This window comes from Anabrus simplex, chromosome 2 (genome assembly GCF_040414725.1).
Source record: "Anabrus simplex isolate iqAnaSimp1 chromosome 2, ASM4041472v1, whole genome shotgun sequence".
In the NCBI taxonomy this organism is placed as follows: domain Eukaryota; kingdom Metazoa; phylum Arthropoda; class Insecta; order Orthoptera; family Tettigoniidae; genus Anabrus; species Anabrus simplex.
In genome coordinates this window covers 1,114,707,300-1,114,734,157 of record NC_090266.1, presented here as the reverse complement: position 1 = coordinate 1,114,734,157, position 26,858 = coordinate 1,114,707,300, and the positions used below count along the sequence as shown (strand labels likewise).

General features: G+C 38.7%; 1 protein-coding gene across 2 annotated transcripts in view; it reads left to right on the top strand.

Annotated features, from left to right (window-relative positions):
• LOC136864727 (DDB1- and CUL4-associated factor 10 homolog) overlaps nucleotides 1-26,858 on the top strand; it is a 75,191-nt gene that overhangs the window by 5,479 nt on the left and 42,854 nt on the right. Inside the window, exon 2 of one of the 2 annotated variants that reach the window (XM_067142069.2) lies at nucleotides 19,916-20,125. The exons of the other annotated variant lie outside the window; for it this stretch is intronic. The gene's annotated coding sequence lies outside the window, so the exon portion shown is untranslated. The remainder of the gene's footprint in view (nucleotides 1-19,915; nucleotides 20,126-26,858) is intronic. 2 annotated transcript variants of the gene reach the window in all.

Sequence of the window (26,858 nt, the reverse complement as noted above, 5' to 3'; positions counted from 1 at the left end):
TAATATAAATGTATCCCCAAAATTTCATTTCTGTATGTCCAATAGTTCTGGCTCTGCGTTGATGAATCAGTCAGCCATGACATGTTATTTTATATATATATATTTTTTTTTTTTTTTTTTTAATTTTTTTCCCCTGCGTGTTCTGAATAGGGGTAGTTAACTTTTGTAGTGCAAAATTTATAGGCATAATCATAGACAAGAGGTTGATTCACGGTGATTGAGTTCCTGTGAAAGTGTGTTGTCATGTGCCTGTTCTCCCTCGAAAATTCCGAATAAAGAACAGGAAGCAAATATAAAGTCGCGGCCTCCAAATTAGGCGGGTCAGAGTGATTGTTATGCTGTTGCCAAGGTTATGTAGCAACTGGCAAAGAAATGCCTAATTGGATCCATCATTTTGGAGTGCGAGGCAGTTTTTCTCTCTCAAGCCCCGTGATGTTACCTCATACAATGTTCCAAAACAAATTATACTACAAGCTTCAGAAAAGACTGCTGATTTCAGCGGTATAATTATTTTCGATATAAACCACTTTAATTATTAAGAATAAAAACCTCAACAAGTATATTAAAATCCGTAGAATCATGTATTGAAAATTTCACAAAGTGGCCAAGTTTCTTTTTTTAGAGCCAATACAATTTTGTATATGGGGGAAAATGTAGAAAATCATCTGACTTGAATTTATCTGAAACATGTTTCTCGGAAAATGTTCACACTGATAATGAATGGCTCCATTCTTTTGTCCCTTACTATTATTTCCTTGGCCCACTTGTCTACTTGAAGATTTTCTGCGTGATTGAAGTATTTTTCCCAAATTGCAGCAGTCACACGGTCAATGGCTTCTGACGTGAGTTTTTCTACGTTTTATTTTGAAGGTCTTCTCTTGACTGGAGCTCAAATCAGTTCAGTTGGGTTGTATTGATAGTAGTAGGGTGGCAACCTTACTACCTCATGGCCCCATGAGAGATCTGATTCATCAAGCTCGTACTTTTCTACTTTGAAGGGAGAAACATTTTCCGAAAGATAAGCTTGAGTTTCTTGTCCACTAAAAGGTATATTTCTCTTCAGCAAACACTCTTGAGTTTCTTCCTTCTTCCAGCTTGTATTGGGTACTTTTTCAAGTAAGGTTGAATGATACAGAGCATTATCCATTACTATTACGGAAGGTTCTTCCAGACTTAATGGCAGGTTTTCTATAAACCACTTTTTAAAAGATGCCCGATTCATTTCCTGTTGTAGTCTGTGCCATTCTTCTTGAACTGGAACACCCACTTACACTGGTGTATAAAACCTTTAGTACCATCTGCGTGGCAAAGAATTTGTCTTCCACCTTTGCCACTGGGTACCTCCAATCCACTGCTCTTATCTGAATGTTGCCAAATTAACTGTGTACTGTGCGACTGATTAACCTACGTCTCTTCTAAATAAATACATTGCCTCGGGTATTGTTCATGTTTCAGGTTGTGCATTTTTCTCAGAAATCATGTACGAGCTACGATGTCATCTTTCCAGCAGGAATTTTATTCCATTGTTAGCCCTCATGTATTGGAAGCCTAAATTGTGTAGCACTCGTCACACTGAACGTAAACTTCCACTATATCTGAATTTCTCTCTTAGCTTTATACACACTTTCCGCTGTAGGAAATTCACTACATTCATAAAATTCTAGCGCAGTTCACCTGGCTACATCACAGTTAAAATCACTAAGCATACTAAGTTTTTTCACCCTTACATAATTTTTCCTTGGAGATGAAAGTACATTTTGGTTGGGTGAATATTTTGCTTCATCAACACATCTCTAGAGCGAACAAAGGCAAACATCACACATTACTGCAGTCACTTTTAGGCTTCTTTTGAAATTCACGGTATTCTGCAAAAAATGTGAGTCGCCAACTTCTGGACGTATTGCAATACAATAACATCAACTATTATATAATGACATAAGTCGGGAAAGGTTCTTTTAAGAACCAAAAATTATCGTCATATCTGTAAACATAGAAGGTATGTCAACTTGTAAACAATAGCTCTTACAAGAACTTTGCCAAACAACAAACTGTGATGGAATATGTGTCCAGGAAACTCACAGGGATGTACACCAACCACTTCCTAGAATACCAGGTATAAAATTGGCAGCAGAGAGACTGCATGAACAATATGGTAATGCAATCTTCGTCAAGCCAGATCTCCAGATACTCTCCACATCAGTTAAAGAAGAAAATGATATAGAATTGATCAATTGAGCAATTCGGTTATAGTTTCCATCTATAAACCTCCTAATGTAACATTCTTATTCATGCCACCTAACAATCTCAATCATTGGAAACTATCTTTCTTCATTGGAAACTTCAACAGCCATAGCAGTATTTGGGGCTATGAACAAGACAAGAGTGGTGAGAATGTTGAATGGACTTAGGAACACCATCTGTCTCTTATCCACGATAGCAAGCTCCCTTCTTCTTTTAACAGCAGTATCAATCAGTCAATACTGATCTGCATTTAGGGCAGTCGCACAGGTGGCAGATTCCCTATCTGTTGTTTTCCTAGCCTTTTCCTAAATGATTTCAAAGAAATTGGAAATTTATTGAACATCTCTCTTGGTAAGTTATTCCAATCCCTAACTCCCCTTCCTATAAATGAATATTTGCCCCAGTTTGTCCTCTTGAATTCCAACCTTATCTTCATATTGTGATCTTTCCTACTTTTATAAACGCCACTCAAACTTATTCATCTACTAATGTCATTACAAGTTATAAATCTTATTGTAAAACCTATTGGATTTCAGAATAAGAAGTTGTTATATTAATAAAACCACCTTTCCAATACACAATAGTCCTTTATATTTAGGATAAAACCATTTAATTACAAGTAGGACATGTTTCGCTCAATCTTAGTGAGCATCATCAGCTAGATGATAACATAATCCATGGTGGGTCAGGGCCCTGATCCTGGTATATATAATGAAAAAACATCTAATATACATTGATATAATACGAATTTTAACAATTTAAAAATAATCAATAAGATTATATTATGTCTATTAAAACACAGCATTCCTCATCATGTTTATTTTATAAAACAACATCATAGTTCATTACAAGAGCTCACCCTTATGTGAATAACTGTTTTTAATCATAAACAGTCTAATGCAATTGAGCGAAGATTATTATGGTAATTGAAATGAAATGTCGTATGGCTTTTAGTGCCGGGATATCCCAGGACGGGTTCGGCTCGCCAGGTGCAGGTCTTTCTATTTGACGCCTGTAGGCGACCTGCGCGTCGTGATGAGGATGAAATGTGATTTATACAAACATTTAATCACTACATACTATAGTAACATTTCATGTCATTCATTCCACTTATATTTTAAGCTATTTTAATGATCTTGTTTTAATAGACATAATATAATCTTATTGATTATTTTTAAATTGTTAAAATTCGTATTTTATCAATGTACACTGACTGACAGAGCAAATGCAACACCAAGAAGGAGTGGTCAGAACTTTATGCCAATTGCGGGTAGACTGACGTCACTGAGGTATGCTCATGATGTGAAATGCACCGCTGTGCTGAGCACGTAGCGAACGATAAATGGGACACGGCGTTGGTGAATGGCCCACTTCGTACCGTGATTTCTCAGCCGACAGTCATTGTAGAACGTGTTGTCGTGTGCCACAGGACACGTGTATAGCTAAGAATGCCAGGCCGCCATCAACGGAGGCATTTCCAGCAGACAGACGACTTTACGAGGGGTATGGTGATCGGGCTGAGAAGGGCAGGTTGGTCGCTTCGTCAAATCGCAGTCGATACCCATAGGGATGTGTCCACGGTGCAGCGCCTGTGGCGAAGATGGTTGGCGCAGGGACATGTGGCACGTGCGAGGGGTCCAGGCGTAGCCCGAGTGACGTCAGCACGCGAGGATCGGCGCATCCGCCGCCAAGCGGTGGCAGCCCCGCACGCCACGTCAACCGCTATTCTTCAGCATGTGCAAGACACCCTGGCTGTTCCAATATCGACCAGAACAATTTCCCGTCGATTGGTTGAAGGAGGCCTGCACTCCCGGCGTCCGCTCAGAAGACTACCATTGACTCCACAGCATAGACGTGCACGCCTGGCATGGTGCCGGGCTAGAGCGACTTGGATGAGGGAATGGCGGAACATCGTGTTCTCCGATGAGTCACGCTTCTGTTCTGTCAGTGATAGTCACCGCAGGCGAGTGTGGCGTCGGCGTGGAGAAAGGTCAAATCCGGCAGTAACTGTGGAGCGCCCTACCGCTAGACAACGCGGCATCATGGTTTGGGGCGCTATTGCGTATGATTCCACGTCACCTCTAGTGCGTATTCAAGGCACGTTAAATGCCCACCGCTACGTGCAGCATGTGCTGCGGCCGGTGGCACTCCCGTACCTTCAGGGGCTGCCCAATGCTCTGTTTCAGCAGGATAATGCCCGCCCACACACTGCTCGCATCTCCCAACAGGCTCTACGAGATGTACAGATGCTTCCGTGGCCAGCGTACTCTCCGGATCTCTCACCAATCGAACACGTGTGGGATCTCATTGGACGCCGTTTGCAAACTCTGCCCCAGCCTCGTACGGACGACCAACTGTGGCAAATGGTTGACAGAGAATGGAGAACCATCCCTCAGGACACCATCCGCACTCTTATTGACTCTGTACCTCGACGTGTTTCTGCGTGCATCGCCGCTCGCGGTGGTCCTACATCCTACTGAGTCGATGCCGTGTGCATTGTGTAACCTGCATATCGGTTTGAAATAAACATCAATTATTCGTCCGTGCCGTCTCTGTTTTTTCCCCAACTTTCATCCCTTTCGAACCACTCCTTCTTGGTGTTGCATTTGCTCTGTCGGTCAGTGTATATTAGATGTTTTTTCGTTATATATACCAGGATCAGGGCCCTGACCCACCATGGATTGTTATCTATAGCTGGTGATGCTCACTAAGATTGAGCGAAACATATCCTACTTGTAATTAAATGGTTTTATCCTAAATATAAAAGACTATTGTGTATTGTAAAGGTGGTTTTATTAATATAAAAACTTCTTATACTAATGTCATTCCACGCCATCTCTCCGCTGACAGCTCGGAACATACCACTTAAAATGTATATAGGAAAATATTTAATGTTTATTTCCACCTATTCAATACAAGCTGTTAGCATTTAAGTTAAAACATTTTTTAAATGTGAGAAATGTTTCACCTCTTACTGTGAGGCATCTTCAGTCACTATCAAAACCTTTTATTTTTGTCAGACAACGGGTTGAAATTATCCTAAAATGTGTTTGATAATGATTGTAGGGGAGATAAATTTTTTTTATAGTTATTGTAAAAATGTTCATGAATAACTAAAAATCTAATATCATGCTGAAATCATGTGTAATTCACTTGATGAATAGGACGTCATTTGATGGTACAGTAGCAAGAAAATGGCTTGAAGCCTTAGTCAATACCAGATATCCAAAACATAGTGAAAAGCGTCTAAAAACATTACAGTGAAGATATGCAATACATTCAAATGATATTTTAAAAAAATAGTAGATTCTTAGGTAGTACACCTAAAGATGGTGTCATATAATTATGAGTGACAGTTGATGGTTTAAAGCCGTAGTCAATGTTTGAAGTATAAGTAACGTACTAATATATTATGAATAAATATGAAATAAATTATATTGTTGAATATAAAATGTAAAGGAAAAACATTCTAATTTTGCTGGGCAAATATTATTTAACGTTAGCGTATGTTTGCCCGTGAGGTTTAATGGTCAACAGTTCATAGGTTGTATAAGATTTGATCGGCGAGATTATGTTGACACGAAGTTTGTAGTTAGCTTAAATTTATTTTAAGACATCAAAGTAAGTTTGTAGAGATAATGAGAGTTTTGATGCGAAGGTTGAACATTTTAAAAAATGTTTTAACTTGAATGCCAACATCTTGTATTGTATTGAATAGGTGGAAATAAATATTAAATGTTTTCCTATATACATTTTATGACACTTTCAATACGGATGAAAAATGAATTTCATCACTTGTAACATACCACTTAGTCGAGCAGTTCTCCTCCTTTCTCTCAATTCTTCCCAGCCCAAACTTTGCAACATTTTTGTAACGCTACTCTTTTGTCGGAAATCACCCAGAACAAATCGAGCTGCTTTTCTTTGGATTTTTTTTTCAGTTCTTGAATCAGGTAATCCTGGGGAGAGTCCCATACACTGGAACTATACTCTAGTTGGGGTCTTACCAGAGATGGAAACAGGGCTATAATCCAGACTTAATATTTGTGAGCGAGAAGTTAGCACATCAGTGCGTTAAATCTGTATGTGCTCCTATTCCGAATACACAGCATTGCCCAATAATGTGTCAACTGGTAGCTGCCATTAGACCTCAAGAGGTCTGCTTTAAAAGGAGATATAATTTCAAGAAAGCCAACTGGGAAAGATTCACAAACTTACTGGAGGAGAAGATCAAACCACTCAGTTCAATTCCAGAAGCAGGGAGTGTTCAAGAGCTACAATCCCTAGAGGATGTAGAACAAACTACATACAAGGTCTAACTCAAGAAACCTCTGCCCTCCTGACAGAGTATCATAAACTATTCGAAGAAAACCCTTTCAGCAATGACACCATCACAATGGGACAACAAGGAATTTCTTCTATTTCTGAAGCAAAATGGGCACAGTGGTTAAGGTTGATGGAAGAGATTGACACGGGTAGAAGTAGTTGAAAAGCTTGGCGATTACTTAGACGACTCAGTAGTGATCCAAATAAAACTACAACACATTCCAATGTCACAGCAAACCAAATAGCACATCAACTTCTACGAAATGGACAACCATTAAATCCATGTAGACTTCTGAATAAAGAAATTGAGAGGGATCATGAGCAGGAGATGGATACACTCACTAACCTTTTACTTTATCTGAGCTGAACAGAGCAATAAATCAGTGTAAGAATGGTAAGGCTGCCGGCCTAGATGAAATATGTGTTGAGCAAATTAAGCAATTTGGACTTGTTGCTAAACATATGGTTACCGGTACTAGAACTGTACAACAACTGTATAAACACCTGAAAGTTACCACGTGTGTGGAGGAAAGCCAGAGTAATCTCAACTCTCAAACCAGGAAAAGACCCAAATGATCCGAAAAATTACAGACCTATCTCACTGTTGTGTCATCTGTACGAGATCCTAGAACGGATGATACTTGAAAGACCTACAGTGATCATTGAACCACTTCTTATCCCAGAGCAAGCAGGATTCCGAAAAGGGAAAATTTGTACTTCACAGGTCCTCCATCTGACACAGTATATCGAAGATGGATATTAAAATCATAAAATCACAGGGGTGGCTTCTATCGACTTATCTGTTGCATATGATACAGTTGATCATCATATACTGTTATGCAAATTATACAACATGACAAAAGATTACAAGATGACTCAAGTCATTTGCAATCTTCTCCAAAATCGTAGGTTCTTCATTGAATTTCAGGATCAGAATAGTCGATGGAGGAAACAAAAGAATGGTTTGCCACAAGGCAGTGTTCTCGCCCCTATGCTCTTCAATATTTGTACGAATGACCAACCTCTTCCAGTTGGCACCAGAAGCTTCATATATGCGGATGATCGAGCTGTTGCTACTCAAGCAAACTGCTTTGAGGTTGTAGAAGAAAAGTTATCAGAGGCTCTTTTTGAACTATCCTACTACTACAGAGAAAACCAATTGAAGCCTAACCCATCTAAAACTTAGGTATGTGCCTTCCATTTGAAGAACAGACAGGAATCAAGGAAATTGCAGGTAGTATGGGAAGAAACTCAACTAGATCACTGCCCAACACGTAAATATCTAGGTGTAACATTGGATCGTGCTCTCGCCTACAAACAACACTGCATGAACATCAAGCAGAAAGTGTCGGCTAGAAACAACATCCTTCACAAGTTGTCTGGAACCAGTTGGGGTACACATCCAAAGACGTTGAGAACTACAGCCCTGGCTCTGTGTTACTCCGCTGCAGAGTATGCTTGCCCTGTTTGGTACAGATCCAGTCATGCTAAACAAGTTTACATTTCTCTAAATGAAATTTGTCGACTTATCACTGGCTGTTTGAGGCAACTCCATGAATCAGAGAACTAAAACACTTGCCTCATGTGCACACCCATTGTATGGACATGAATCTGCCCACCAAAGATTGAGGTCTAGGAGGAGTTTCCTGAATACAATCGAAGATCTAAATGAATCTGCTCAATCCACAAGGTTGAGATTATGGAGAACTAGAAATCCTCAACTTGCTGGTTGGATGCTACCAATTGAACATCTCCCTCCAGGACACGAGGAACATTGGTCTACTTGGAAATCGTTGAACAGGCTTCGCACTGGGGTTGGTAGATCGAGAATCAATATGGTAAAGTGGGGCTTCCTGGCACATCCAGGCGATGTGAATGTGGTGAAGACCAAACCACAGCCCATTTCATGAACTATACTAAGTGTCCTTTAAGTTGCACAATGGAGGACTTGATGGCTGCGACACCTAATGCCCGTGATATGGCAAAATTCTGGGCAGACACTATTTGATATGTATGTCATTAAGTACCATTATGCTATGTAAAATGTATGCTTCTGATACAAATAAATAAATAAACCATTTCTGATTGTGCATGACTGGCTTAATCCTCCTCCTTCAGCCTTTCCAGCCGACGACGCTTCAAAGGAGTTTCTTGTTTCTTTCTCGCACTTTGTCCTCTTCAGTTAATAGACCCGGAGAAGTACCGGGCTGAACACATTCACTATCCATCTTTATTTGCATTCACGGTGCAAGCTCAACAGCTGCATAACAGGGAGTGATTCATGTAAGGTGGCCGAAGCGGACCAGTTTCAATTAGACAGCACTGCATGCTGATCGTTGTCAGTCCATGCTCAGAGGTAAGCGACTCTCGACCATCTGCCGCTTCGCCGTTTCCATGTCTGACGACAGTGCAGTTTTCTTCATCTGCTTAATTTGATGGATACGACTATAGTTGTTGGTTCACCTTCTGCATCTGCTTCAGCTCTCGCCTATAAGGTTAATTATTCAACAGAGTGGGCAAACATGAAAACGGTTATCTAAATCTAGTTTTCAGCAATATTCTTGTGAATAATCAGGAATAACCACAATGTGTTATTTGCTTGGATATTTTAACCAATGATATTTTGAAACCTGTAAAACTTACTACACACTTCCAGGTGTTAAGATGGTAAAGAAGTAACTGAAGGTTATTACTCCCTTGAGGTCACATGACGGAAGTGTTGTCCACGTAGTGGAGAAAGCATTTCGGTTAGAGGATTAATGTGGCTAAGGCTTTCTGTTAGAATTGTTCCGTATGTATGTTTGCAATTATAATACTGTGGAGAGCAGTGATCTTGTCAACCATCTTAACTCCATTCATGGAAATATTCCGTTCACCATGGAAATCGATGTAGAGGGGAAACCGCCGTTCCTATATGTCCTTGTAAAACGGAATGCCAGTGGGACCGAGAGCCATGCAGTATACAGGAAATACACACATACCTGCATGCCTCTTCTCACCACCACCCATCATGAAAGCAAGCTGTTCTATAATCACTAATTAATAGAATCGTAGTGATATCTGACACAAAGAACACCTCACGGGAACCCTTGGAAGAAATAGATACTCGGTGTTAAACAAGCCTGGCAAGTTTTTTTGAAAATCAGAACAAAGTAAAGGCCATGGTAGAAGAGAGGAGAGGAGGAACTGCCCTATAGGCTCCGTGCATATAGCACTGTGCTGCTGCGGGTGGATACTATGAGATCTACTTAATCATCTTCATCGACAGCTCGCCATAAGAAGCTGGAATGTGTGTAACGTTTACATGCATTTATTCAATTATTTTCCAGTGCTGTCTTCAGATGATAATTTTTTAATGTCACAACGTTACGAGAGAATGATGTGCTTGTTCTTTGCTGCATTAATAGATACAGTAATACAGAGCTTTCATTCACGACCTCACGAAATGGATTTGAAAATACAGTGGATCTCAGCAGTAAATCGCAGGAAGTGATTCCAGATTTGTACATTTACAGTATTTAATACACAGTTACTTTTAACACAATGCAAAGGTTAACAATTACAAACAAATTATTGAAGAAGTTGGATGTCAACACCAACATCTACAAGACCATGCAGAAGACGGTGGTCATTGCCACGACTGGAACTGTACGGAAATTTATGGGTTCAAATTCTACGCAGAACTGTAGTTTACATTAAGGTTTATTCTGCTTGGATTTCCTAAAATCTGTACAATTGCTTGAATATCATTACCACGAAAGTGTGCAAAATAAATAATAATATACCGTACTACAGATCACAATGTGAAATTTTAGAGTATTCTGTCACAACCTCACGAAATGGGTTTAAAAAGGCAGTGGACATATATATTGTAATTATAGAAATTGGCCTCCATTACACAATATCAATAGCTCATAGAAATACCGCATTTTACATACGTAAAGTTCTGTTCTCGCCCCGAGGTGGTGCAACTCTTTTCAAGCAATAAATTTCTGTCTGTATCGGGAATCAAACCCGGGCCCCCGACGAAGGAAACTAGTAGCGCTAACCGTTATATTACAGAGGTGGTCGCGATCATATAAATACAGACACAATAATTTATTGGCAAAGTTAAGATATTCTGATAATTTCAATTGGTCCAACATCAAACCTGTGCCTTTTTATCGGAAAAAGTTCCTCTATAAGCTCATCTCCTTGTTGTATTTCTCTTTCCGCGCTTTTTAGATGCGAGGTCCAGACAGTTCACAGGGTTGATCGGTACACGAGGTGACATGTTCGGAGTAAACTGTATAAATAACAGCAGAAATATGCTTGCATTTCATGGAAACATTTTTATTATTTTACCAAGGTCTCCCTCTCAACTTTAACCTACGCTAACATGATATGGTATTAGAGATAGGCCAAATATATTTTTCTGAAGACAGCATTATTGAATGTGTACATGAAAATTAACCTCGTTATCACCACAAATAATACATAAATTACTATGTTGCCTCTATCGTGAAATGGTACTCTCTCTAGTGAACCAACGTTTTTCTCTTATTATATTTGCAGTTATTCGCTCTGTTGCTATTTCCTGCGAACAGTTTTTCTTGTAAATTTAAAACATGACCACTTTCTTGAAGTTTGGAATAATTTGGCCGATTGTTGTTGCATAAAACACTCTGAAATCCCACTGTTATTATTTAGTCGGCCATAGCAACACGCTGTGAAACGACAGAGATATGTGCGCGGTGATCGCTTTAACTTGCAATGTTCGTCACTCGCAGCGTAGCGGTGCATTTTTTCCGGCAGCGCACGGAGCCTATCGGAAGACAGCGATACTTCCATACATGAGAAACACTACAGACAGGATTGCGTAGATGCTAAACAATTATGACATCAAGACCATTTATAAACTACACCAGAAGTTAACCCATTACCTGACACCAGTCAAAGACATAATAGAATTACAGGCCACTGGAGACTACAACATTGAATGTAGCTGCAGTACATACTACATATGTGAACTGTCACACCAAGAAGAAAGACACAGAGAGCTGCAACCAAGCATTCATGCAAAACAAGACATGTAATTTCATTTGACAGAACTACGATTTTAGCATCTATTCCCTAGAATCTCGCAAGAAAAATCCAAGAGGCTATTGAAATTAAGAAACACCCGAGCAATGTGAATTTAGCGGAAGGCTACAAAATAAGCAATTCTTGGATGCCTATTGTACATGGGTAACAATAAAGCATGAACATACAGGATGAATCCTAGAGTCACATGCAAGCAACGGTAACTCCCGACTACTTGCTGAGTGGCACACACGTTCCAGATGTTTCAGAAGGCCCTGTGGGGCATATGTACCAGTGTGAAGCATAATAACCACACCCTTAGTTGATTACCGCAGAACAAGTAGGGGTATTTCAGTTACCTTGTCAAAGAATACTGCAGTGTGTTTGAAACGTCAGCAAACTGTACGGAAGGTACAGGGAAAAAAACATGCTTCAATTTGGAAGAAGAACTAAATAATAATATTTTCAGATCATCTGAATTTAAGGAAAAATTGCACACCACCAAAAGGTGATTTTGCTTCAGTGTTATCACTAGAGACAAGAATTATAGGCACTAAAACAGTTAAAATAGGCAGGCACATAGGCTCTTAAATGAGCCAAAATAGGCATGTAAATAGGCACTAACGTGTAAAATAGGCGTGAAAAAATACTTATAATTTAATATCACACTCAATTACTATAAAAGGAATGTACAACAAGCAACTTTTCAGTGTTTTCCAGTAACAATCTTCTCCTGTTGGGCAGACTGTTTTGTACTGAGAGAAAAATCTCTCAGCCTCACAGGAAGTGATTGGGCAAAACTTCAATGAAGCCACTTCATCTTGTTTTAGTTCAACTGCTTCATGTACCTCACCTCGTAGCACCCTGACTACTTTTATCATCGCTTTCCATCGTAGATTCAGCTGCAGGACTCTTATGGAACTTTTTACTGACAGCGGCTACCTTCCCAGAGTTTCGGTGAAAACTTCTCCCGACTTCTTTCACAACCCTAAATGACACCACCAGGAGAAAGCCACTCTTCTCCAACTTGGTGATTGCTCCCGGCAGCTTGTTGAAGTTTGAAGATGTTCCAGTTCATGCAGGGGGATATTAGCTCACACCATTGCAGTGCACAGGTCTATAGAAAATTGTTGTTGGTCGCTGTTTACAGTGGACAGGTAGAAAAGATGATACAGCTTTTTGTACTAGTGTCAAATGCATCGCAGTATTTCTATGTTGATCTATATGGTATCTTTTCACATTTGATCTGAAAAATATTAAAATTGACTTAAGTTACAATGTTCCTATATCTTAAATTTCTACAGGTGGACTAATTGGCAATAATGCTTAGTATAATCATGCATTTGTTTCATAAAAAAAAGAAAAAAGACTATTAGAGGTGATGTTTCTAGAAGTAAAAAACTTTAAAGTATGAAGAAGAGAATTCGTAATTTATGTGGAAATATGTCCTCAAAAATGTTCAGTTAAAATCTGGCAGTTTCCTGTCGAGTTCACTGGGTGAATAAAATAATAAAAATGACGTGAAACGATACCTGATTAACGTAGAGGAGAGATCCTTCCTATATGCTTGCCAGGGAATCATCAAGCTGCCCCTAGCAGTATTCTTACTTATATAGAAGAATTAAAATGGAGGCACTATAGATCTCAGATTTGTGAACATTTTATGTGTTGTTATTTGCCGGCTTTGGTCAGCTGGGTCAGCTGTCATGAGGACTATTTTCTGTTGCCTGCAATAGATCCTGCATCATGTGTGCCCACAAGGCTGCCACCCTCGTTGAAAATTAGAAAACCGCGTGGTTTGAAATGGCATGTGCCCATAATCTTACTTTTTGTCACAATTTAGCAGCAAGACTCTAGATGGGATGCTAGATCTTATGCACCCCAGACTCTCTTTGCTTGCCCCCCCCCCCCCAGGACAACAGATACTAACTGGACCCTTGCCGGACCTCACCAATCCAGACCAACGGTGTTTTCACTGGCCTCAAGATAGTCTTTGCAGCCTTGTAAAACACGCTGTGACATCGTCCAAGCCGTGCCATCCTGTATGTCTAGCCTCTGTGACATCGTCCTAGCGGCACCACATTCCATCTTCGTCCTATGTTTCGCAAAGGCTTAGCGGAAGCGTAATAGAGTTCACTAGTGCCTACACATAGCGCTAGTGAAAGCTACTCACGATTGTTTAAAATTAAATTTCAGTTGTAGTCCGCTTCTGTGGTGTAGTAGTTAGCGTGATTAGCCGCCACCCACGGAGGCCCGAGTTCGATTCCCGGCTCTGCCACTAAATTTAAAAAGTGGCACATGGGCTGAAACGTGGTCCACTCGGCCCTGGGAGGTCAGCTGAGTAGAGGTGAGCTAGATTCCCACCTCAGCCATCCTCGAAGTGGTTTTCCGTGGTTTCGCACTTCTCCTCCAGAGAAATGCCGGGATGTTACCTACGATAACTTAAGGACGCGACCACTTCCTTACCTCTTCTTTGCCTGTCCCTTCCAATCTTCCCATGCCTTCAGAAGGCCCCTGTTCAGCAAAGAAGGTGAGTTTATCTGGGTGTGGTACTAGTCCTCCTCCCCAGTGGTATCCCCACCCAAAGTCTCACGCTCCAGTACACTGCCCTTGAGACAGTAGAGGTGGGATCCTTCGCTAAGTCCGAGAGGAAAACCTACCCTGGAGGGTAAACAGATTAAGAAAGAAAGAAAAAATATTTCAGTTGTAAATCTCTATTTTCACAGGAAATGAATCAGAGTTCAAAATACCGATTTTTAATTTTCATCCACTCCATGACAAGAGACCACCGGCAGTCTAACTCCTCGTACAGTAATTAATGATTATTTAAATTTTAGCAATATAAATTATTGAAAGTTCACGACTAATTGCAACAAAACAATTTCCACAATACGTAATTTAATAGACCTATAAATGCTACAATGAAATGCGATCGTAGTTCAGTCACAAAAAAGGATAAAAGGAACGAACGAATTTACCTCCTTACAGCAAGCTTGGCAGAAGTCTACCCTTCCATCCGTAGTGAAATTGGGATCGCCTGTGATCCACCGCTTCAGCCAGTAGGACTTCGACTTTTTTTTTTTTTGCAATTACAATTTTTTTGCGTCACGCCGACGCAGATAGGTCTAATGGTGACAATGGGATGGGAAAGGCCTAGGAGTGGGAAGGAAGCGACCGTGACATTAATTAAGGTACAGCCCCAGCATTTGCCTGGTGTGAAAATGGGAAACCACGCAAAACCATTGTCAGGGCTGCCGACAGTGGGGCTCGAACCCACTATCTCCTGGATGCTAGCTCACAGCTGCGCGTCCCTAAGCGCACAGCCAACTCGCCCGGTGATTTTTCTTTGGGCGTTGCCACAGACACACTTCTTCTTCACAATAAATCACAACACGTTATGAAGGTAAAGCGTACGCGTACAACAGTTTACATCGAGAAGGAGGTATAAGGGGTATAGGTTGTGCAACGTAGTTCGCCGTTGTCAAATTGTTCCTTGTTTCTCCAGACGGAAATTTCCCAAGAACTATTTCTGGTGACCATAGGTTATAAACTTCATGGTTCTGATCCGTATTGAATTGCTAGTACAATGTAATTATTAAATTAATGTAGTAATGGTCCACCTTTCAGTACTATAAAATGTAATATTCTAAATTACATTAATTAGGGACTAGTTTCGGCCTGGGCTGGCCATCTTCAGCCTTAATATAAAACACCTAATAAGTAAACAAATGTACATGCACACAGTTGACATAAAAACAAAAGAAAACAAATATATACAAAGTGACATTAAAAACTGGGATGGAATATGAATAAATTTGAAAATGAACTAGGTTCTAACATCTTGAGTATGTTCATCATTGAGAATAATTTCAAGTATTAAGTATTAATTTATATACACAGAACTGTTAGTTCTAATACTGCTGATCATTTCAATAGGAACTGGTAAATGTTGATCCTGTAGTTTGTCATCAAATCTATATGTGTGGTGTTAGCTATATGTAATCCATTGGACACTGCTGTAAATAACCACTAGCTGATTGAAGATGAAACATCTAACAGTTCCCTGTCAGCTAGTGTCCAATGGATTACATATAGCTAACACCACACATATAGATTTGATGACAAACTACAGGATCAACATTTACCAGTTCCTATTGAAATGATCAGCAGTATTAGAACTAACAGTTCTGTGTATATAAATTAATACTTAATACTTGAAATTATTCTCAATGATGAACATACTCAAGATGTTAGAACCTAGTTCATTTTCAAATTTATTCATATTCCATCCCAGTTTTTAATGTCACTTTGTATATATTTGTTTTCTTTTGTTTTTATGTCAATTGTGTGCATGTACATTTGTTTAGTTATTAGGTGTTATACATTAAGGCTGAAGATGGCCAGCCCAGGCCGAAACTAGTCCCTAATTAATGTAATTTAGAATATTACATATTATAGTATTGAAAGGTGGACCATTACTACATTAATTTAATAATTACATTACTTCTGGTGACTTCCGAGAATTCCCATTTTTGTTCGTTGAGTAAACAGATCTTGAGAAATGAGAAGATAATTCTGTCGAGCACATCAGTTATTGGAAGAAAATCAGCTTCTTTAAAATAGATTAAAAAGGCATCAAATTGGCAAATATACTCAAAATAGGCACAAACCCCAGAAATAGGCATTTATAGGCACAATAAAACCAACGAAATCTAGCTTAAAGGACCCCAAAACGGATTTATATCTCAAAAGCCTACGTTTCTGAACACAGGAATAAAATAGGCAAATTCCCGTCTCTAGTTATCACATCACTTATCCACGTCCAGTCAGGTTGGAGCAATTTGGTTCCCCTCACCCATTTTCCTTTAGTCTTTCCTCCTGTCCTCTTCCATCACTATATCCTAGTGTTAATTTTAACTTGGTCCAAGTATCATAATTGTGAGCATCTCTCTTCACCCTAGCATATTGGGAACCATCTCAGCCTATCCCATGATATTTTATGAACTAGGCATGCCATTGTAATTGGTGTTACAGTTGAACAGTTAAAAAGTCAGATTTGGAGAATGAAATAAGTTGATCAAAATCTCATTAATTGCAAAAGATAGCTCTTTCTTTTGTGTGTACTATGGCCAGAGTAAAGTGTAGCTTCCGCCAAAGTCCCAGTTTCATCCATGGCTGTGACTATATGAAAGCTGCTGGGGTATGGGTGGTGCTAAGTAATGACATTCAGAGCATGAATAGTGTGTTTGAGTGTTATGAAAGGTGTTGCTCATAGGGTTAGTCATGCTGCAGTAACACTTTCTGGCCCAGTGGGGAAAGCAATGGCAAACTACATCACTCCTCATCTTGCCTAGTATGCCTCATTTTGGTGCTCCCATTGGTTTTTGCAGTTTCCTTATAACCGCATAACCATTGGTGGTGCTATTTGAGGATCCAACCAACCTCTGATGACCTAACAGACAGACATGGGCTATTATTTTCTGAAATACAAATTTTCCCATTATTTGAAATACTTAAAAAAAAAAAAAAAAAAAAAAAAAAAATCTATAATGGGTGTTACATAAATGCAACCCACTTGTTGAAGTAGATAGTGAAAATCAATAAAAACTCTTGATATGACAGCTAATAGAAACTCACAAATTTTATTGCTGACCAAAGGAACTCTAGAACAGCTAAAAGTATAATTTAAAAAAGGACAAACACTTTTTCTTATTCAACTATTTTGAATGTAACGGGTGTTACACAGTTGACAGGAAAAGTAACCGAGCAAAATTGGCAAAATGCTTATCAGATTAAAGGAGACAGTGTATGACACTCTTTAGCAAACCATACCTGAGGTAGGAAAATCACATTTTTGGTTTGTTTTATATTTTGAGAGTAGATAAATTTGCAATCTTTTTTGTGAAAACCCAAAAATCTCTAGTTTAAAAACTGGTTACGTGTGCAACTTTCAAGTTGTAAGACAGAGTTTATTTAATTTCGAGAAAATCTATTGAAAAATGTGGTATAAGTACTCCAGTAATATATTAAGGATTTAAGAAAATCTTATTCTCTCACTGGATAAAGGAATATCCGCTTTGCATATTAAAAAAATTTTCATGAATATTTAGATTTATTCTTCAGAAATTAAATATGTAAACATTGTTCAAAATTTGAAAAAAGGCAATTTATCTTGTGACACTCATATATGCAGAACTTCTATCTGAAGATGTACAAAAAAGATGTTGTTTGAGTCATCAGTCCATAGACTGGTGTGATGCAACTCTCCATGCCGCCCTATCCTGTGCTAATCTTTTCATTTCTACGTAACTATTGCATCCTACATCTGCTCTAATCTGCTTGTCATATACATACCTTGGTCTACCCCTACCATTCTTACCACCTACACTTCCTTCAAAAACCAACTGAACAAGTCCTGGGTGTCTTAAGATGTGTCCTATCATTCTATCTCTTCTTCTCGTCAAATTTAGCCAAATCGATCTCCTCTCACCAATTCTATTCAGTATCTCTTCATTCAATCAGTCAATACTGATCTGCATTTAGGGCAGTCGCCCAGGTGGCAGATTCCCTATCTGTTGCTTTCCTAGCCTTTTACTAAATGATTTTAAAGAAATTGGAAATTTATTGAACATCTCCCTTGGTAAGTTATTCCAATCCCTAAGTCCCCTTCCTATAAATGAATATTTGCCCCAGTTTGTCCTCTTGAATTCCAACTTTATCTTCATATTGTGATCTTTCCTACTTTTATAAACGCCATTCAAACTTATTCGTCTACTAATGTGATTCGATCTATCCATCTCACTTTCAGCATTCTTCTGTAACACCACATTTCAAAAGCTTCTATTCTCTTTCTTTCTGAGCTAGTTATCGTCCATGTTTCACTTCCATACAATGCCACGCTCCATACGAAAGTCTTCAAAAACATCTTTCTAATTCCGATATCAATGTTTGAAGTGAGCAAATTTCTTTTCTTAAGAAAGCTCTTCCTTGCTTGTGCTCGTCTGCATTTTATGTCCTCCTTACTTCTGCCATCGTTAGTTATTTTACTACCCAAGTAACAGTATTCATCTACGTGTTTTAAGACTTCATTTCCTTCATTTTGTTTTGGACTTATTTATTTTCATCTTGTACTCCTTACCCAAGACTTCATCCATACCATTCAGCAACTTCTCGAGATCTTCTGCAGTCTCAGATAAAATAACAATTATCATCAGCAAATCTCAAGGTTTTGATTTCCTCTCCTTGGACTGTGATTCCCTTTCCAAATTTCTCTTTGATTTCCTTTACTGCCTGTTCTATGTAAACATTGAAAAGCAGAGGGGATAAACTGCAGCCTTGCCTCACTCCTTTCTGGATTGCTGCTTCTTTTTCAAAGCCCTCGATTCTTATCACTGCAGACTGATTTTTTTACAGATTGTAGATAATTCTTCGTTCTCAGTATCTGATCCCTATCATCTTCAGAATCATAAATAGCTTGGTCCAATCAACATTATCGAATGCCTTTTCTAGATCTACGAATGCCATGTACGTGGGCTTGTCCTTCTTGATTTGATCCTCTAAGATCAGACGTAAAGTCAGGATTGCTTCACGTGTTCCTACATTTCTTCTGAAGCCAAATTGATCTTCTCCCAACTCAGCTTCAACTTGTTTTTCCATTCTTCTATAAATAATACGTGTTAAAATTTTGCAGGCATGAGATACTAAACTAATGGTGCGGTAGTTTTCACACCTGTCAGCACCGGCTTTCTTGGGAATAGGTATAACAACATTCTTCTGAAAATCGGATGGGACTTCTCCTGTCTCATACATCTTGCACACTAAATGAAATAACCTTGCCATGCTGGTTTCTCCTAAGGCAGTAATTCAGAGAGAATGTCATCAATTCCAGGTGCCTTGTTCCTATTGAGGTCACTCACAGCTCTGTCAAACTCTGACCTCAAAATTGGGTCTCCCATTTCATCAGCATCAACAGCCTCTTCATATTCCTGAACCAAATTATCTACATCTTTACCTTGATACAACTGTTGGATGTGCTCCTGCCATCTTTCTGCTTTGTCTTCTTTCCCTAGAAGTGGCTTTCCATCTGATCTCTTAATATTCATACACCTAGACTTCCTTTCTCCAAAGGTTTCCTTGATTTTCCTGTATGCAGCATCTACCTTTCCCAGGCCCACACAGCCTTCGACATCCTGCAAACAAGATAAGGATACAATAATAATTATAATAATAGTAGTAATGCTAATGTTAATAATAATATTAATTTTCTAATGGCATTTGGCCTCCAAAGAGGCCTGTTGCAGGTCTTTCGAGTTGACATCGTATAGGAGACCCGCGCGTCTGTGAAGATGAGCCTGTACCCATGATGAATTCTAACGATGAAGCTGGCACACACATCCAGCCCCTGAGCCATTGGAATTAACCATTGAAGGTCTGACCGAGAATCGAACCTCTGAGCCCCCCAGACACTAAAGATTCAGCCATGGAGACAGGCATAAAAGTAATAATTTTGGATATTTTAAAAGTGTGTTCTGAAACTACACACAGACTGTATCAAATTATGGATTTACACTACTAATCTATTTTGTATCCTATAGTAACAAAATACTGAATTATTGTTCATTTTTCTGGAATGTTCCAAATTTCATGTCTTCCTTTTGCGCTTACAGTATTCAGTCAGTCTTGCTACTTGGCCCAGGTTCAGCGGCCTTATTGTTGCCTGGCCGTGAGCACAACAAATTCCTTGTTTCTGCTGTGCAGTACTCTTGAATGTTGTTGAACAGACATTTAGTCCTTTATGATCTGTCTTACAAATGTTCGCAGTTACAGTTGGACCATCCAATTTTTGTTGACATGTAATGACCCTGGGTATATTCTTTTTCACAGTAAAATGACTGAAAAACGTGATCAGAGGATCTTTATTCCTACGATGTTGCCAGTCATACACCGAGCTTGATAGCTGCAGTCGCTTAAGTGCAGCCAGTATCCAGTATTAAGGAGATGGTGGGTTCGAACCCCACTATCGGCAGGCCTGAAAATGGTTTTCTTTTGTTTCCAATTTTCACTCTAGGCAAGTGAATTCTATGTAATTAAAGCCACGGCTGCTTCCTTCCCACTCCTAGCCCTTTCCTGTCCCATCTTCGCCATAAGACCTATCTGTGTCAGTGCAACATAAAGCAGCTTGCCTGCCAGTCATACATACATACATACATACATACATACATACATACATACATACATACATACATACATACATACATACTAAATAACAGGTCACCCAATTTCTTTTCTGATGATGACTGCTTTGTTAAATTTTAACTCAGGTGTGCTATCTTCAATGACCAAGACAATATCTGTCAGAGAAGAAGTAGGTTTCACGCAGTAATTCCTTTTTATGAGACCTAAAGTCCAGTCACAAAAAGTTTTTTCGTATGACCCACTGTAAACCTGACAAAACTCCCCACATGATGTTATTTGTGTATTTCGTGCAATGCACTTGTAAGCACGAAGAAACAAATCGCAGCACTATTGCAGACCTTAGCAGTTAACAAAATATGCAGTCCAGTAAATGAAGTCTATTATTATTTCAAATTTTGGTACAAGAAGATAATGCAGGACTTCATTTAAGAAACCATACCTTAGGTCACCAGAAACCCTTTCTTTTCTCTATTTGAATTGTAATTCTCTCATTGTATCATTATGAAAATTAAAGCTTACGATTAAGTCACTAGTGTTAAATTCCCATTGCGAATTAAGGTATGGTTTTGTTAGACTGCTCAGCCTGTTTACAAAGTTATTTTGAAGACTTCCGTATCTTGATGTCACTGTCACTCCTTTCATCACATAGTACAAGGATCAGTTTGACGGATGACGTTCCAGTCTAAGGAATCAATCTTTTTCGCCCTTTCTACCTTTTTTTCCTTCATAGCATCATGCTTAAGGTGGGTATGGTTTCTTGGAGAGTATCACATATAGGGACAAATTAAAGTAAGATTGTTTGAGTTAATTAAACATTAGAAGCCACAAACAAATATAATGACTGCTTAAAAATTATTCTGAAACACCTGTGTTTTGATAATTATCTGTATATATAAAATAGCATGTCCTGGCTGACTGACTGACTGATTCATCATCGCTGAGCTGAAACTACTGGATATATAGAAATTAAATTTGGGGGGATACATTTATATTATATTGTAGGTGCTCACTAAGGAAGGACTTTTGGATATTCCGTCGTTAAGGGGGTGAATTTTTAAAACGAATATATCTATATCTCAAAGATTTAAAATTGGTATTTGGAATCTCCTTTAAAAATAAAGAAATACATGGTTTTTTTGTTTCCGGAAAATCTGATTAAGGGGGCTGAAAATAAGTGAAAAAGGGGTTGAATCCAGTTTATGAGGATACACATATCTCAAAAACTGAAAATGTTACAGGCGTGAAAATTGGCACATAGAAATCTCCTTTAAAAATAAAGAACCCTGTATTTTTCTGTTTTTGGAAAATCCAGTTAATGGGGGTGAACAGGAGTGACAAAGGGGGTGAATTTTTAAAGAGACAATATCTACAGTATATCTTAGAAACGTAACATGTTACAGACGAGAAAATTAGTAAAGAAATGTGTACTTTTTGTTTTCAGAAAATCCTCTGAAAGGGGGGGGGGGGGGAGGTGGAGGAATTGAAAAATTAGTTGAATTATTTGTATGGGGATACTTATATCTAAAAAAACTAAAGATGTTACAGATGTGAAAATTGGTATTTGCAATCTTCCCTAAAAATAAAGAAATTGGCATTTTTGGGGAAAATTAACTTGAGGGTGGGTTAAGGGGGGGGGGTGAAAAAGGAGTTGAATTCATTTCATGAGGATACATATATCTCAAAAACTGAGTATGTTACAGTCATGATAATTGGTATTTGGAAGCCCCTTTATAATTAAACATATATTTTTTGTTTTCGGAAAATTCACTTAAGGAGGGAAGGTGAAAGGAAGTGAAAAAATTGAATTCCTTTTATGAGAATGTTATATCTCAAAAACTGAAGGTTACAGACGTGAAAATTGACATTTGGAATCTCCTTTAAAAATAAAAAAAAGTCTCATGTTTGAGAGGGGAAATCAAATTAACGACAGGGGTCAGGGTTGATAAAGGAGTTCAACTTTTTTATGATACTTATATCTCAAATCTGAAGATGTTACAGACAGGAAAGTTGGTATTTTGAACCTCCGTTAAGAATATAGAAATGTGTTTTCTTTTTTTGTAAAAGGCACTTACAGTTTGGGGGGGGGAGGACTAATAAAGGGGTTGTATTATTTTTATGGGGATTCTTATATCTTAAAAATGCAAGATGTTACAGGTGTGGAAATAGGTATTTGGAATCTCCTTTAAAAATAAAGAAACATGAATATAATTTTTTTTTTACTTGAGAGAAGACTGTTTCTCACATGCACACTTCTATATCGCCCGGTCATCTTAGCCCCAAAAGGGAATACCACGAACGTGGTTTACACAGAGTTTCCCTTGATAAATGAAACTCAATTTTTCGGTGAGTTTTTATACTTAATCATTTTCAGATAATGTCTTAGTACAGTAATTTGGCCATTATCAAATAACAAAGTCCACGTGAGCGGAGCCGCGGGTAACTGCTAGTTTATTATTAAATGCACATTAGAATCATATTTATACTTGGACAGAAATCTAAGACAAAATCTACCCCTAATATTGTTATAAATTCTACCTTTTTCATTTTGAAACCTCAAGAACTGCAATAATCTGTTGGAACTGAATGAATGAAACGTCATTTTCGTCAGGGCTGAAAAAAGTGTTGTCTTTACCAACAGCTTTTAAGAACATAATGTTCACGTCTTCTTCCTAGTCAAATTTGCTTTGGCATATACTAATATATGATGCTTTTTCAATTGATATTTTTTGTTTCTTTTCAACCAAAAGATCCACCAACACAAACACGCCAGATTGTATATGATTGTATATCAGATGCCTCGGATTTGCCTATAGCAATAAACTCTTCAACCAGATTAAGTTCTTTCTCCTCCTGTGAATCCTTTTTTTTTTTTTTTCCTCCCCTATTTGTTTGGGGCGTCAACCTAGAAAGATCTTTTGCCCCTACTTGCAGCGTATGTGAGGAACCTGCATGTATTTTGTAAATGGCGGAAGTGTAAAGTGTTGAATGTGAGAAAAGGAACGTTAAGGACGACAAACTCTCAGTCCCCAGGCCAGGTATGTTAATCATGTACAATTCTGGTGAAGGAAATTGTTCACATGAATGGTTTAGCGATGAAAGGGATGAAATATTAGGGATAAAATTAGTTTGTGATAACATGAAGGAGGTGGGAATTATAGGAACATATAGGCCTGGAAGAGAGGAAAGAGACATGGAAATATTTGAGAAAATAATAGATTATACTCATAAAAACAATAATAATGATATGGTAATGATTGGGGGAGATCTAAACTTGCCTGAAGTTGAATGGAATGGAGCTGCAAGTGAAGCCCATGAACAGAAACTGGCAAATAAGTTAATTTGGGAGGGAGGATTTACGCAAGTAGTACAAGAACCGACTCGTCTCAACAACTTGCTAGATGTATTCTTGGTTAAACCATGGGAAATTGTTGATAAAACTGAGGTAATTGAAGGAATAGGTGACCATAAGGCTGTAATAACGGATGTAGGACTTGTACGAAAAATGCTTAATAAGAGGGTCACACAAGACAAGAAATTATACAGAAAAACTAAAATTCATGTCAGCGCTTTCCGGGCTTGTAGGCCGTGGTCCAGGAGCGAGTGAATGTCCCGACGTTTCACCGAAGACTGCGTTCGGCATTGTCAAGGGTTCCGACTGACTTCGATAGCAGCGAAGCTCTCAGTGGAATGAAGTGCTGTTGTAATTCCACCTACTTATATAGTGCAGGATACGGTACGCTTCTCGCCTATTGGCCGCTATGGTGAGGGGCGGTCGCTGATTGGCTGTTCTTCGGCCAATGGTTGAAGCGGTAGGGAGCCCGATGTACACTGACCTGCCTTGGCGGAGACAGGCAGGCGATCACCCGTTGCTTTCTTCCGGTCTGCCGCGGCTATCGTGTCCTTCAGGGTTGGAGCTTTCAAGACTGGAAACCAGGCTTTGTTTACCCGTTCAGATTCCTCCTTACGGTTGAAGCTGTTGGTATGCTTTAGGATTTCAATGGCTTCAGTCGGAACCCTTGACAATGCCGAACGCAGTCTTCGGTGAAACGTCGGGACATTCACTCGCTCCTGGACCACGGCCTACAAGCCCGGAAAGCGCTGACATGAATTGTAACGCCGGCCGTGAAAGCCTCAATTGCTACAGAAAAACTAAAGTTGATGAATTTGGGACTTACCTTGAATCACAATTCAGTTGTTGGATAAGTGAAGGGAGTAATGTGGATACACTTTGGGCAAAATTTAAAGGAATCATTTGGGAAGGAGAGAAGAGATTTGTATCTGTTAAGAAGGGTAAAATGACCTCAGATCCTGTTTATTATACAAGGGAAATAAGGAAATTAAAAAGAAAATGTAGAATAGTAAACAGGAAAATCAAAGAGGGTAGGGAGATTAGAGAAACTAGAAAACAGCTAATGAGGGAACTGAATAGAGTGAAAAAGGAAGCAAGAGAAATATATGAATGGCATACTTCAAGAGGGTAATGACCACAAAGGGAAATGGAAAAAGATGTATTCATATATTAGGAATCAAAAAGGAAAAGGAATCCAAATTCCTACAATTGTGGGAGAAGGGGGTGAACACTATTCAACAGATACTGTGAAAGCAAATCTATTTAGTAGGGAATTCAGAGATTCAGTAGAAGATTGTCAGGAGTTGGAAACAGTAACAGAAGATAGAGAGGGAGAGACACATAGGGAAACGAGAAGCTTCTCATTCACAAATGAAGATATTTTCAGAGAAATTCAACTGCTTCAGCAAGGAAAAGCAGCAGGAAGTGATCAAATTACTGCAGAGGTATTAAAGACAATGGGGTGGTACATAGTGCCTTATTTAAAATTTCTCTTTGACTATGTCATAAGTAATAGTGTAATACCAAAAGAATGGAAGGAATCTATTATAATACCAATTTATAAAGGAAAGGGTGATAAAAGGAAACCAGAGAACTACAGACCAATCAGCCTTACCAGTATAGTTTGTAAAATACTGGAAAGTTTAATAGCAAAGTACATCAGAGGGATATTTGATAATAAAAATTGGTTCATGAGGAGCCAGTATGGATTTAGAAAGAAATTTTCTTGTGAGGCACAACTGGTGGGATTTCAGCAGGACATATCAGATCAGTTGGATTCAGGAGGCCAGTTAGATTGCATAGCCATAGATCTTTCCAAAGCCTTTGATAGAGTGGAACATGGAATATTATTAAAGAAATTGGAGGGAATAGGATTGGATGTAAGGGTTATACGTTGGATAAGAACATTTCTAAATTCAAGGGTTCAGAAAGTCAAAGTAGGAAATAATATATCACAGGAGGAGGAAAAAGTTTGGAAGGGAATTGCACAGGGTAGTATAATCGGTCTGTTACTTTTCTTAATATACGTAAATGATTTAGGGAACAATATAACATCAAAAATAAGATTGTATGCAGATGATATAATTGTTTATAGGGAAATAAATAACATTGAGGATTGTTCAGAATTACAAAGGGACCTTGAAAGTATCCAACAGTGGGTTGAAGAAAATAATATGAAGGTTATTGGACGCAAATCAACTGTTACAACATTTACAAACAGGAGCTTTAAAACTGAATTTGAATATACTTTGGATGAGGTAGTTATCCCAAAAGATGGCAAGTGCAAATACTTAGGTGTGAGATTTGAAAGTAATTTGCACTGGAAGGGTCATGTTGATGACATTGTTGGGAAAGCATACAGATCGTTACATGTCATAATGAGGCTACTTAAAGGATGCAACAAAGAATTAAAAGAAAAAAGTTACTTAAGTATGGTGCGTCCATTATTGGAATATGCAAACAGTGTTTGGGATCCTCACCAAGAATACCTAATAAAAGAAATAGATAGTGTGCAGAGGAAAGCAGCAAGATTTGTAACAGGGGATTTCAGGAGGAACAGTAGTGTATCAGAAATGTTAGAGGAACTTGGGTGGGAAACTTTAAGTAAGAGAAGGGAGAAAACTGGACTTACAGGATTATATAGAGCCTACACAGGAGAAGAAGAAGCATGGGGAGAAATCCGTGA